This window comes from Epinephelus lanceolatus, chromosome 17, assembly GCF_041903045.1.
Source record: "Epinephelus lanceolatus isolate andai-2023 chromosome 17, ASM4190304v1, whole genome shotgun sequence".
Taxonomy (NCBI): Eukaryota; Metazoa; Chordata; class Actinopteri; order Perciformes; family Serranidae; genus Epinephelus; species Epinephelus lanceolatus.
The window spans coordinates 21728027-21736030 of record NC_135750.1 but is presented as its reverse complement, the minus strand read 5'-3'; positions in this window follow the sequence as shown (position 1 = coordinate 21736030).

Sequence of the window (8004 nt, the reverse complement as noted above, 5' to 3'; positions counted from 1 at the left end):
TGTGTGTGTGTGGGCATATGCTCCATGTGGAAAAATAATCCAAATGCCTTTTTTTTGCATGCTTCAGACCACTAATCACACAATGTCCCATAAACGGCAATTGCACAATGTACACACACCACAAAGCGTTCACAGAAAGTGACAGAAGATCAGATATATATAGCAGGAGGATATGTTAAGAAAATATTTGCACAGTACGGAAATGACCAGAAGAAAGGAGCGGAAGGAGACGAGAAGAAAAAGCTGCATGAATGTGGATGTATACACTGTAGCTGCCATTTCTTTTTGGTTTATTTTCTCTCTAGTTTTGTGAAAACGACATTGTCCCTGATGCAACAACTGAGCAGGCAGGAGTGGTGCAGTGTGTTTCCAGGCCAGTGCAGGCCTAATGCTAACAATGCACCGTGCTTCATTGCAGTCTGCGATCAAACTAATGCTTCATCATCTCTGCCTACAGTGCAATTGCCTCAGCACATCTCAAGTCATTTGATTTCAATTTATTTGACTAATATCACCGTGCCTGAACACTAAAACAAGTCAATGACATTACAGATTAAGCTACTTCAACAACCACTTGAGCATGAATGGCATCACACACAACAGCTGGCTGTTAAGTAGACTGTAGGTTATTGTAATTGCCGCTAATTCAATCCATTTTTTATTAACACGTCAACGATAATTGCACAAGTGATAATAACGCATTATTAAGTGCATTGTAATTCATTCCTATTCTTTACCTACAGGGTCACCGGAGGCTGGAACAAATCTCAGTATGCAATGGGCAGAAGGCATACAGTTTTTTATTGGCTATCATTTGTGTCCATCATGATAATGTCGTACTCACTGGAATACCTGCTGAAGGCTGGGAGCGTGGCCACATTGCTGCCCGAAGTCAAGTGGAGAAACATGAGTGGTCAGATGATCTGTAAACAAGCAAACGGTTTGGCCATTTTATCTCAACAATCCAAAATGTTGGTAACAGAAAAAAACTGTGTGCAAGCACAAATGTGGCAAGTGCAGCAGGTCAAAGAGAAACCAGGAAGTCAGCCTGTAATGAATATTTACAGACAGTTTGTGCCAACTCAAGAGATTGTTTTAAACGTGTGGTTGTCTGACCCCTCGTCTTCTTTTTAGGGATGTTGCTGTTTCCAGATCTCCGCAATGAACTTAGTGACTGTGATGTTATAACTGCTTTTTTAAGACAAAAAGGCCAAACTGCAAACGAAAGAAGACTCCAATCCATGTGATTTACAAAGACAAGAGCGTGCAAACTCTACAAAAGCTGTAGCACATGGGTCAGTCTAGATGTGAAGCAGGAAAGCTAACCACTGAGGCATTTTATTTTACCCTAATGTAAAAACAAATGCTGCCTTGATTGAACATTGTTGATGAGGCGTAGTCTCTAATTTGCGTCTTGTGCTTTTGGCCTTGTGTTTGTTGTCAGATGTAGAAAACAGAAACAGATCCTTGATCCTTGTCTCTGCAGGATCCTCGCCCTCCTCCTGCTTCTGTTCAACATTTAAAAGCAGTTATGAGGGCAGCGACTGGCACAGCAGCGACAGATCTAAGAGGAGCGACACACAATAACCGCTGTTTCACAATTAACCAAAGTGATCAGAAGTGACAATTTAACTGGAACCACACGCTTCCAGCCTCGGACGCTTAACGTTGTGTTTTTATGTCGCATTCTGGGCTGCACTTGGGCAAGGTCCAACAGCAAACACAACACAAGGGCTGTCAATCACGCTGAGGTTAAATAAACTGAGCGGATATTCCTGCCAAAGCCAACAGGCAGGGCGGCTGTATAGCAGGGGGAAAAAAAAAAATCGATTTAAAGGAGAGTCTCCAAAAGCAGGCTAAGCACAATAAATCATGTGTGGCCAAAACACAGATGGACAAATCCTGCAGTTTCCACTATGTTCTACCTCTCTTCAAAGAGCGACTCAGCACTGTGGCTTTTCACGGCAGAATTTCAAAACAAATGTTGAGAATCAGATCCGCACACAAAGGCTCTGTGTGTGGGTGGCGTATTGTGTACATAATGTTTTGAAGGGAGCAGTAGCACTGAATCTTTCCGTTTGCTGCATCACAGTGGTTTAATGCGCAATCATAACTCACCGTGATCTTGAATTTGGGCAGATGTGGATAAATGTTTGGTGGGCCTGAGTGAGCACAGCCAGAGTTCTGATGCCTCATGAGACTCTGCGGTAGACTGCCAGAGCTAACAAATTATCCTATTTGACTGAATCCCTGTTGTTTTGTTGGTTCTTGTTTAGGGGACTAAACTTAATGTGTATCTGTGTTTGATTCCAGTCACAGACGGCTGTCAGAGCAGACTATAAGAGTGAACATCCTCCTCTAATGTCACCACAGGCCCCACTTTCCTTCGATGCCAAGCGCGTCTCCGGAGGGGCTTCATGTTTGATGCATTACATGCAAGCACACAATTGTAAACTTCACTATAATGACTTCTCTGCATTTGCCAGGCACCGCTGCCAGTCAAAATATATCTGGAATACTGAGGCAGTGGTGGGATACTGATTTTCTGTCATTCGCAGGAATAAACATTTTAACCAATCAATACCAGAAAGTGACTTTTTTTTCCTCTCCTGGGCGTTCGTGACTGAGATTGAAAAGAAGTTGTGGAAAAGGTAAAGCAGGCCACTTTTTCCTGTTTAGAGAACGAGGAATGAAAGAACAGGAAGGGCGTGGAGGAAGTAGAACACACAGAGAAAGTGTCGTGCAGCCAAGGAACGAGGAATTTTAAAACTTGGAAACTCAAAACAATTGCGGCAACAACCTGTAGCAGGAGGTGGAGGAGGGGGAAGATTTTAAGCAACAAAGGAGGTCTGTGTAGAGGAAGAGAGTGGCCTGTTAGCGTGAGAGTGACCTTTCCCCGCAGGTGTTGAGATTTTTCTTCACTCCTCTGCTGTCTTGGAGAAAATATCAGTTCATTCTCACCGCTCCTCCTCTGTCTCCACTCCTGTGATCAACACTAAGCCTCAATATCTGCCAGAACGTTATCGCTAATTTTTGGCCTTATGAGCAGGCTATGATGGATCTACTGTACACCTCTTATACACACACGCTCACACGTACACACAGGTAGAAAAAGGACGGTCACAGAAGTGTTTTTAAGGTCAGTGGAGATCCAGGGCTTAGCCTTAAAACCTCTAATTAGTCTGAAGCTATACATATAAGCATTATTTAGCCTCTTTTTAGTCTTTTAATTCTAATCATTATTTCAAACACACTCTTGCCTCCTTCAACACACACTCCCTGGCCACTTTCTTGCTACACATGTACAAATTAATACAATTCAGCACAACAGACGAGCCACAAATTCTACATTTAGGAATATTATTAAGTTCAGTTTTTGTTAACACTGTCATTGAGATGTTTATTCAACTGCATGCTTATTAGTGAGGTCATAGGGAGGGCATATGTTTTGTTTTAACTTTTGTAGGGTACATGTTAAGCAGGGGGTTCTGGGGCCCTCTCCCATGAAATTCTGAGCATTGAACACTTAACTATCTGCATTGTGGTGAAGTTTTATGCACCAATGTGTGCCTTTTCTGCATCAATTTATTGTGGAAATTTCCATATATATGTGATTCTTCGGTTTACCTTTTTATAGCAGATTGCAACCATTGCCTCTGAGATTGCGTACTGCCAACACCTACTCAACCAGAGAGATTAAAAGAGAAAAAAAAGGACTAGATTTTAGCATTGGTGTACAATCACATTTAATATTTTGCATAGGAGTACAAACCGAAAAACTGAAATATTTCAGAGCTACAGATGCAGAACATCCTCGTAATCACCTGCATGTATTAGAGGAGAAGTGGTGGACCAGATGCTACTCCATGAGCCTGTTTAGACCTGGTACTAACATGCATTTTGGTCATCCGAACACAAGTGGACAGCAGTGACACATCGCTGTTTACACCTGTGCATATCACACGTCTCCAGCTGACCACTTGTGTTCAGTTTTCATTACTGCCCTGCGCACATCCACACTTCCGCCAGCTGCTCTGTAGCATGCTTGCTAGTCACATTAGTGCTTGTGTCAGTACAGTTGGCGATATCGCTGTCAGCAGAATTCAACACGTCTCCTTCTACTGGGGCAAAACAAAGGGACAGTCACGCAACACTTCATCCAACTTAACATAAAACAGAGCATAAGCACTGCCACTTAAACAACCACCCAGGGCTGTTTCAAAACACTCTGGGGGCCCTAGGCAAGAGGCACCTTGGACCTCAGCTGTTCAGGTATTTCTTGGCAGTCATGAAATCAACAAAGAGGAAATTATTGGACCTGGAGCTGGACTTCCCTGTTGCCGGTAAGCCTTATCTTCTGGCGTATTTGACAGGAATACGGTGTCTGTGACCCCCGTTCAACCCACAACTGGCAGGATTTGCCTTTAGTTTCTGCTGCTGGTTGAAATCTGTACTTGCATAGCGTGCTGAATTATTTGTTTTGTTTGCGCAAGAGGGTGAGTGTCCATGCGCAACGGAGCATGGACACTCACCCTCTTGCTATTGGACTTTGAACTTATCCCACAGTAGTGGTACTGTGAGGTACCGTAGTACTACGGTACTCCAACAATGCTAGCGTGGGTGGCAACCAATCATGCGGGACGTGGTCTCAATTTGCATGACGCATGAAAAGAGACAGAAATGCTGTGCAGTCCCGCACAGTGCGGGACGTCTGGTCACCCTACTTAGCCACTCGCCAGCAGCAGCTAGTAGGGGGCCCCATTAGGGGGGATTCCAATGTGTTGTCGTTGTTGCAGTGTCTATAGCAGTTCCATCATATTGTCATTGATATGGACCAATGTCAGCTGTCTCTGGGGGCCCCCTTCTAGCTCGGGGCCTTAGGTAATTGCCTAGTTTGCCTGTCCAGTAGCGACGGCCCTACAACCACCACATCCTGCACTGATGATGTAATTGTCATCGGGGATGTATCAGGACACATTAGTATTTACACTACAAAAGATATACGATCGAGTGGTTTGAGTAATCAGATCTCGGTGTGTCTTGGTGGTTGTTTACACTTGTATTTAGCACTGTCCACTTGTGATCAGATCACCTAAAGCACATGCTAATACAGTGTCTAGACAGACTGTGTCTCTCCATGTCCTCATGACACACACAACAACCCCCAGTGACAATGTTAGAGTAGACCTACAGATGGCGATAGTTAACGAGCAATAGAAATGATGCTCCATTGATTTGCCGGTCCAGTAAGAGAGACTGAGGGGAAATGACACAAGTTGAAGTTATTTTAAAAACCTAAAGGATTCTGGGCTTCAGAGAAAACATTTGGGGCTGGAGCCCCAGAAGTTAATACCACTACCTTTTTCACAGGTGCAAAAAAAAGGAAATCTATGAGAAATTATTTTTGGCCACCTGGGGGCAGTGCAAACAAACAAATAAAACACCCCACTGACACAATATCATCTTTTGAAGCTGATGTACACATCTACCTAAGGTTTGACGATGTTTTTAAATCACCATGTTGGGCTCAGTGGTTGACGACTGTCAGCCATCAGCGATAAACAATGCTAACCCCACATGTAGCAAGCATGAAACAACATTATCACTAAATTGGAGTTGTGTATCTGTCCACCAGAGGGTGTACAGCAGAGCAAGTTTGACATATCCAGGTTTTCTTTGCTTTAGCTGACTCAACAAAACCACTTTGGTGTGTACTAATGATACTGACCTGTAATTTCTTTATATTGTAATTAAAACCATCGGTCTCAAGGAGAAATAGTCATTATGCACATTTTAATGCTCTCTTTCCTTTGGGTTCTTGTCCCCGTGGTGAACTTACGGAAAATTTGTTGTTGATGAAGACGGGTTGATTAGTTGTGGAAAATTATGTATTAGTCATACACTCACGGCAAATTTCTTTGGTCAGTGGAAGTCTTGTTGTTTACAGAAATTCACCCATTTGTGTAGTTATAGTTTCCAGTTTTTAGTTTTGGTGGTACTTGGTATAAAATAGATTTTTTTTTTTAACTCAAACTTTGTTGATCCTCAAGGCAAATTTGTCGAGCATTTAAACTGGAGACAAGTTAAACATAGTGTTCAAGTGCAAACCTCTCAAATTTCAGTTACGATCTTTAGTTATACTGCCTCTTTCAGGTCACACAGAGTAATACTGAAGCTGTACACATAACACACAACACTGTAGATAACTGCTTCTCACATTCGACATAGGAGCTCAAAAGGTGATATCATCTGTCAGTGTTGTGTTTCCAACTTGTTCTGCTGCCACCAAGTGGCCAAAGCATCTACTGATTTCATCCCACAGTGAGATTTTATCATTTGCTTGACAATAACATGATTAAGACTAAACAGATGAAATGACTTAACATGGATATGTAACAAAATCACTTTACATCCCAGCGTAGACTGTTGTGTTACTCAAGCAAGTGTGATGCATTAATGTACAACACAGCAAAACAACCAAGTCCAGTGGGGGAAGAAGTACTTCAATGGTCAGCAGCTGGTGGGTCCAGGTCCAAAAGTGGGTTGTGGGTCTATTCTGAATGGACCGCAAGTGACTTGCAAATGTGTCATTTGGAAAGAAAACACACTGTGCGTTCCAATACCAATACAACCATACTATATAGTGTGCCAGAAAAAAATTTAGTATGTCCCAATAAATAGTATGTGAAATGCAGTATGCCTAAAATCCCAGGATGTTCTACTACATCTGGTCCAATTTTGCAGAATGCAAGCCAGCATGCTTTTCTGCCTTTTCTGACCCACAGTCCTCTGCACAGTGGATGATACATCACAGCGACTGAGCTGCACACAGATGACAGCTTCAAAGCTCTTTGACAGGAGATTGACAGCTCATTGAAATCTTTTAGAAGACGCAATGACAGATGACAACACATTCAAGTGACTGATGAACAGTTAAATTGTAACAATACGAATATTAATTATTTAATTGAATAAAAAAAAATCATAAATATAACCAATTACAAAAGGACATAGAATAAATATTAGATAACAATGACAGAAAAATGCAAAGCCTATGTCATTTTACTAACGTGAATATAATATGTTAGCATCTACAATGTATGCACTTATAACTTATTGCCAAATAGCAGCAACAGAGCTCTCAGGGTTGATCTCCATCTCTGGTGATCTCGGCAAATGGTGTTTTGTTTTATCTCCAAGGTAACGGTAAGCTTTTATTTTGAAGTGTTGTTTCGTAGTGTAGAGTGAGTGACTAACGGACAGCTACTTAACAGAGACAGCAAACTAGCTCAAAGAGATGGTCAAACGCAAGTATGTCGCTGAGTGTATTAAGTTGTGTGGACCTTGAAATAATCACTTAGAAGAAATCTGGACCCCGTGGCTGGACTGGTTGGAAACCACTTACTTAGATACTTTACCTACAGTAAAAGTAGAAATACCACAGCATAAAAGTACTTCATTACAAGTACTGCAGTAAAAATATTACTAAAGTAAAAGTGCACAAGCATTTATAGTAGTAAAGTTCAAAAAAAGTGTCAAACATACAGTCCAGGGGTCAGAACTGGCCTGCTAAAGGGTCAAATCCAGCTCACTAGATGCACTTGTGAATGCAATGGTTTTACTGGTATGTGGTCCATGGATTTTAATGAGTTTGACACCCCTGCATTAACGTGTACATCACTAATATTGGTACTGGTAAAGATAGGGCTACTTTTTATATTCTTTATATACTGCTGAGCTTACTCCACAATAATACAACATAATTCATTGTGTTTGTATTAATAATCTGAATCTGCAAAGTAAATAATAGTGTTAAATACACAGTGCAGAATAAAATGTACAATATTTGGTTTCCACTGAAGTAGAAGCATAAAGTAGCATAAACTGGAAATACAAGAAAAGATCAAGTACGTCAAAACTATACTTAATTTCAGTACTTAAGTAAATGTACTTAGATACATTCCAGGATTGCCACAGTTTAAGGCCGCTGAGGTACACTGCAAG